The following is a 7409-nucleotide window of genomic DNA, read 5'->3' as shown; positions in this document are numbered from 1 at the left end:
CCATCTGCTGACCTCCTGTTTATGACCCTGGCCTGGCTTGACTACGATTCTGGTACTCCTTTTTGCTACATATGCTGGTTAGTTTATCATCACTGTTTGGTTTGTTCACTTGGTTTGTATAGGTGGTGTTCACATTTATATGCATTGACTTTAATAAACTTACTTTCACCTATTTATGTCTGGTTCACTCTGTCGCAGTTGCACAGTTCTGGTCACATCATGTTTATGACAGAATACCAGGTCCATCCCTGGAAGTGGCTGCACAGGGGAACCATTTTGCTTCAGTTTGGTTGCAAACATGGATGCTGATGAGGTTATTTATTTTTCTCTGCTGGCATCTGAAAGTGGTGATTATTGCCACCAGGCTTTGAAAGGATGGTCTAGTGACCAGTTGTTTACAGCTATCCATTTGGCTCACTCCCTGGTTGCTCAAGGTTCTATATTGTTTGGGGAGGTGCAGCCTTTGATCAACATCTGTACTGAGCTGGCCCTGCCCTGTATTCCAGATGGCCATGAGGATTTCACTCCTCCTTTTAATATGAATCAGGTTGTATCCTTAGTATGGCTTTTTGAAGATGATCCTGCTGATTTTTGTGAACACTACTCAGCCTGTTCCCCACAGGTGATTGCATTGTGTCTGCTCAGTCTTTTGTTAGACAGGGAGACTTAAAACTACAGTTTGTACAACCTATACTTTCAGCATGGTCTGACATGCTGCAATAAGCCCCAGCCCGGAGAGCCAGCGTTCAGGCCTGGAGGGCCAGAGCCAGCGTTCAGGCCCGGAGGGCCAGAGCCAGTTTCCTCTTCTGAAGGTGGGTTGCCCATTTCCCAGCCTGATGTGCCTGCTGCCCAGCTTGATGTGCCTGTGCCAGCTGCTCAGTTCAATGTGCCTGCCGCCCAGCTCAATGTGCCTGCTACTCAGCTGGAGGTTCCTGTGCCTGCTATTCAGCTTGATGTACTTATTGCTCAACCTAATGTGACTGTCCATGGTCCGGCATGACGCCATGGACTTTCTCCAGCAACCGCTATTTAGAGCGTCCGGAGGTTGCTCTTTATGGGGGGGTACTGTCAGGAAATGTTCCCTCCGCTGGTAATATCAATCATTTGACGTGCAGTACTGAGATACACCAGCAGATGTCTCCCTGGCAGTTTGGAGCTGTCAAAAGAGCTTTTCCCTGCTGGAATTGTCATCTTTGGGCCGCAGTACTGGCATCCATCAGTGGAGGGATCCTGGCAGTGTGGAGCAGGTATTACCTCCTGCAATCAGGCATCACATGACTGACAGCAGCCATTATATAAATACCCGGCAAGTGCTCACACCTTGCCCTGGTATTGTCCTTGTGCCCTGAACTGCAGCCTGTTTATCTGTTACCTGATCCTGAAACCTTGATTCCTGCATCCCGCCTCCTGAACCTGTTGTACCCCTCTATTCATGCATCCCTGGAACCTTTGTCCTGCAACCTGATCCCTTTCTCCTTGTCCCCCATCTGCTGACCTCCTGTTTATGACTCTGGCCTGGCTTGACTACGATTCTGGTATTCCCTTTTGCTACATATGCTGGTTAGTTAATCATCACTGTTTGGTTTGTTCACTCAGTTTGTATAGGTGGTGTGTTCATATTTATATGCATTGACTTTAATAAACTTACTTTCACCTATTTATGTCTGGTTCACTCTGTCGCAGTCACACAGTTCTGGTCACATCTAGTTTGACACCAGGCCATTACTATCTACACTTCCTTCCACATCAGCTGAGGCTCCTGAAGTCCAACCTGGGCCTTCCTCCCAGGAAGATGTGGAGGAGCCCATCTTGACCCAGGTATAGCATTGTTGAACATATTTCTTGTCAAAATTTGAATGATGCTAACTAGACATTATTGATCACTAATTTCAGATTTAACAAAGTGGTTTACATAGCAATAGACAGTAGTAGCCAAAAATGATTGGGACAAGAATGAAAAATCCTGGGGTTAGGATAGTCTTTTCTATTTGGTAGCCTTCAAACTGCAATAGTCATGAGCTCAAAATTGTGTGCGATGACCAAAAAACTAAAACTACGTACCATTTTCATACACAGGAAAGTCTCAGCCAGGAGGTGGCCATGCCAAGCAACCTGACAGGATCCCAGGTTCCTTCCCTAAGCCCTCCAACCAAAAGGACCATGAAGGCAAGGAACCTGGAGGAGTCAGTGGCTATTTTCCTTTGCCAGGCTACTGCGGCACTTAACACGACCCCTGGTGGCCATGAGGCCTTTGGCTGTGTCAGCAAGCAAGCTCAAACACATGGAGGGCCAACACACGATCTGTGAGGAAATAATTCTGCAGGTCCTAAACAAGGTAATGAGGGGTGAACTGACAACTCAAACCCACCTGTGTGAGTTGGACCTTACTCCTCCACCACCTCCAGCAACACCACCAACACCATGGCCACCCAACCCATCACGGCAGCATGGAAGGAAGTGTTGAGGGTGATGGCCTGGGTTTGGTGTGGTCTGGCAAAAAACGCAGGCTGTTGTAAGATCACAGCCTCGGGACATATGTCATCTGCTGCTACTCCCAATTAGGGATGGCTTTGCGGTTAGCCCGGCGGTTGGTTCGCGGCGAACTTTGCTCGTTCGCGTTTTGCGGCGGACATATTAGTTTACATTGTGAAGAACTTTGACCCATGACACATCCATCATGGGGTACAGGACAGCCAATTGAGACATTTCAGCACATGGACATACCCCCTACCTTTTAAATAGACCTGATCTGGTGGCCATTTTACATTCTGTCTTTTCAGTGTAGGGAAAGGACGCTGTGTGGAGCAGGGACAGTCAGTCTAATCACTAGCTATTACTATTAGGTCCACAAAAGTCCCTTTAAGGACTGGTATAGGTGTACAGTATATAGGGTTGTAATACACTTAGAATATACTTTCTTTCAAATATAGAAAGCATATTATAGTGCACTGCATGCAGTACTGACCGATTCTGCAGCTGTCATTTCTCAGTGTAGGGAGGGACAGTTTGGTGTTTGGAGCAGGGACAGTCTGCAATTCACTAGCTACTATTCGGTCCACAAAGGTCCTTTTAAGGACTGATATAGGTGTACAGTATATAGTGTTGTAATACACATATAATATACTTTCAAATATAGAAAGCATATTATAGTGCACTGCATGTAGTGTTGCTGACCGATTCTGCAGCTGTCCTTTCTCAGTGTAGGGACAGTTTGGTGTTTGGAGCAGGGACAGTCTGCAATTCACTAGCTGCTAGCTACTATTAGGTCCACAAAGGTCCTTTTAAGGACTGGTATAGGTGTACTATTTGGTGTGCAGTATATAGGGGTGTAATACACGTATAAAACACTTTCAAATATAGAAAGCATAGTATGGTACGTTTCCACTGTGCAGCATGGTGACTGCTGAGTGGTTCTGCAGTGATACTGCAAAGAGTGACAAACGCAATTAGAAAAACGTATTATAACTGGTGTAATAGGCCAGTGGCCCCCCAAAACGACAGATTGAAGCGGGGTGTTATATACCTTCTTCCACATATACTGCACTTCTCTAGAGACTTTTGTCACAGGGTCATTTAAAAAATGACAGGCAGATGAAGAGGCAGGCCCTTCCACAGGGGTGGTAGGGGTAGGGCAGGAGCAACAGGCTTGAGCCAAAGTGGCAAATTGCAGAAGGTGCGTTTGATTACGTAAAAGGACGCACCAGACTTGGTTGAGTGGCTCACTCAGCCTTACTCTTCTGCACCCTCCTCATCCTCTCGATCTGCACCCTCTTCACTCTCTGTTGTGTGCACCCCCAAAGACACTACCACCAACACCACCAACACCATATACCCTCCGCTTGAATCACAGGAATTGTTTTCCGATCCATCACAAGACATTGCTGATGCGCAGCCATTCTTGGCATTGGATCAGGAAGAGGTAGCAACAACCGCCACTCAGCAGTCTGACAACAGTACCCAGATCGGCCCAATGAGGTTGATCCCCAGTGTTGCTGCCTACTCCGAGATCTCCAATTATAGCAGTGGGGAAGGTGACGTCGATGATAACGTGTCTAGTGAAGAAAGGAAGAGGAGGGGAGTTCAGAGGGAGATATGGACCAGCAGATAGGGAGCAGAAGCAGGCGGAACTTAGATTGCACAGGAGGGACAAACCAGACTGCTAATGTATCAGGAGCGAGGCATCAACCATGTACGGTCACATCTGGCACTCCCAGGACACCGGCACATTGCTCCACAGTGTGGGCTTTTTTTAACGTGTCCGCTGCTGACAATAGTGTTGCCATCTGCAGTCTTTGCAGTCAATGCATAACTTGCGGTAAGCCCAACACTCATCTAGGGACGACCGCCTTAAGAAGGCACATGAGCTGCCATTCCGAGCCCAGTGGGAGCAATGGAACCCACAAAGCCACACTCCAGGCTCTCACCGTCCAGCCTCGTCTTCTACTTCTCCTTCTCCTCTCTCCTCACAATTGTCCTCCACTCCACCTTCCATCATGCCGTCCTCACGTTTTTCTGGAAAAAGGCAGGCAAATGTTCGAACATAAAAAAAGATGACGCCGGATTACCCTCTTGCCCAACGGTTGACCGCTGGCTTGTCAGAACTGTTAGCCCGCTAACTAATGCCATATAAACTGGTGGACTCGGAGGCCTTTTGAAAATTTGTGGCTATTGGAACACCACAATGGAAGGTCCCAGGAAGGAAGTATTTCTCACAGAAGGGCATCCCAGAGCTACATGGTCATGTTCAGCGGCAAGTGAATGTATATCTCTGGCACATAGTGTCGGTGCCAAGATACATCTGACCACGGACAAGTGATCTAGCAAACACGGACAGGGAAGGTATATAACTTTTACTTCCCACTGGGTGAACCTTCTGACGGCCGTCAAGCATGTAACCCATGGCACCCGTGTAGATTTGGTTTTACCGCCACGGATTGCATGCAGGCCTGGATCTTCTTCTCCTCCTCCTCCCTCTCCTCCTCGGCTGACTTCCCCTTTTCCGCTGCTAGTGTCTCTTCCGCTGCGCCGCCCAAGATCCCCAGAACCTTTTCGACATGCCAGGTGAGACGTTGCCATGCTGTGCTGCGTCTGTTGGGCCTGGAAGCCAAGAGCCACACTGGCCCTGCACTCCTTTCAGCTTTGCGTTCACAGGCAGATCAGTGGCTAACACCGCTCAATTTGACAGTTGGTAAAGTGGTGTGTGACAACGGTGCCAATCTGCTTAGCACATCGGAAACAGGGCAAAATTACACACGTGCCAAGCATGGCACACTTCTTAAACTTGGTCGTGCAGCGATTCATTGTCAAATACCCTGGGGTCCAGGCAGGGCTGGTGCAAGGATTTTTGACAGCCTAGGCGAAACCTCATTTTGCTGCCCCCCCTTGGCTCCACCCTTGACTCCACCCCCTTTGCCCTGCTCATGTAATCCCCACCTTTTTAATGACCGCTACTATTTTGCATGCAACACTTTGCTAGACCAGCTAAATGTTAGTTTTGCCCCAAACCAGGTTTTGGATCATATAATTAAAAACTAATTTTTGTGCCCATCAAATACAGACTCACCAGCACCCATCAATGCCACTTTACCAGCGTCCATCAAATACAGACTCACCAGTGCCCATCAATGCCACTTTACCAGCGTCCATCAAATACAGACTCACCAGCGCCCGTCAAATACCATATTACCGGCGCCAATGAAATACAGACTCACCAGCGCCCACCAATGCCACTTCACCAGCACACATCAAATACAGACTCACCAGCGCCCATCAATGCCACTTAACCAGCACCCGTCAAATACCATGTCACCAGCGCCCATCAAATACAGACTCACCAGCGCCCACCAAATACAGACAGATCAGCGCCCATCAATGCCGCTTCACCAGCGCCCGTCAAATACCATATCACCAGCGCCCATGATCCAATAGAGACTCAGCAGCGCCCATAAAATACAGACTCGGGGGGGGGGGGGGACATTTTAGCAGATCAGTCAATATATAATACATATACACTCACACACATTTTAAAATGACATTTCATATACAATCTCATTAAGAGAGAAAGCAACAGTTTTTCCTTATTCCACCAGTGACACCTGTTTCTCACTGGCACCCACTCTGCTGTGTTGTCTGTGTACGGTGTACCTGCTGCTTCTGTTCTGTGTCCTGTGGTGCCTCTTCCTATTACAGCCAGCCCAGGCTGAACCTGTCCCAAAGCCCATAGAGCTGCCGCCAGGCGCCATGCCACCATGCATCCCATGATGCTTGCATCCTCCATCCATCCATGATCCATACTCCATTCCAGGAGCGTGTGGGGGGGCGGGGCCGGGGGAACTGTGTTGCTGGAGTCTGGAGAGTGGCCTCGGCGAGATGAGTCATGATGTCATGTGACAGACTGAGACTGACAGACAGTCGGAGAGCGGAGAGCGGAGGGGGAGGGGGGGTGGAGGGCACTACTGCTGCCTGACACAGTGAAACACACAGAGCGCCCAGGGGTTTACTGGCTGGCTCGCTGCAGAGCAGAGAGGGGGGGATGTCTGTGTGGAATGTAATGTGTGTTTACATCAGCGGAACGGAGGGGGGGCGGGGGGGTTGGTGGCGGCGCTGCTTGACATGGCAGGATATTTACAAGGACCGTGCACTGTGCAGGAGTACAATAACCAGCGGCTGGGCGCCCTAGGCGGCAGTGCGCCCTAGGCGGTTGCCTAGTCCGCCTAGTGGTAGCACTGGCCCTGGGTCCAGGACATCTTGCGGCAGGTAAGGAAAATCTCGGCCCATTTCAGAAGATCTTACACGGCCATGGCTCGCCTTGCTGACATTCAGCGGCAACACAATCAGCCGGTGAGACGTCTTATTTGCGATTGCCCGACGTGATGGAACTCAACCTTCTATATGCAGAAACGTGCAGTTAACGACTACCTGTACAAACTCTGCGACAGAACAGGTTCTGGGGAGCTTGGTTTTTTTCACCGCGCCAGTGGCTGCTCATGCACGACACATGCAGACTTCTGCGGCCATTTGATGAGATCACCAAACTGGTCAGTCGCAGCCATGGCACCATCAGTGACTTCATACCTTATGCCTTCTTTATGGAGAGTGCATTGCATTGTCATTGATCAAGCCATGAAGGAGCAGGAAGATGAGGAAGTCGCAATGCTGGATGAATTCTCAGGGGGGGGCTACTCTATCTGAGACAAGTCAACAGGAGTCTGAAGAGGAGTCAGAGGAGGATGGTGCCAGGGCAGATGAGGAGGAGCAAGAAGAGCATGCTTTAAACCTTTCTGGGATCCCCGTTGTGCGTGGATGGGGAGAGAACGAGGAGGACGACATTATCCTGGATGATGAGCAGGAGCCAGGCCACCACACCACTTCCAGTTTAGTGAAAATGGGGGGCCTTCATGCGCCAGTGT

The sequence above is a fragment of the Lithobates pipiens genome, unplaced genomic scaffold (genome assembly GCF_037356315.1).
Source record: "Lithobates pipiens isolate NorthernLeopardFrog02 unplaced genomic scaffold, aLitPip1_a1.2 Scaffold_13, whole genome shotgun sequence".
Taxonomy (NCBI): Eukaryota; Metazoa; Chordata; class Amphibia; order Anura; family Ranidae; genus Lithobates; species Lithobates pipiens.
Note: the sequence above shows the minus strand (reverse complement) of the source record.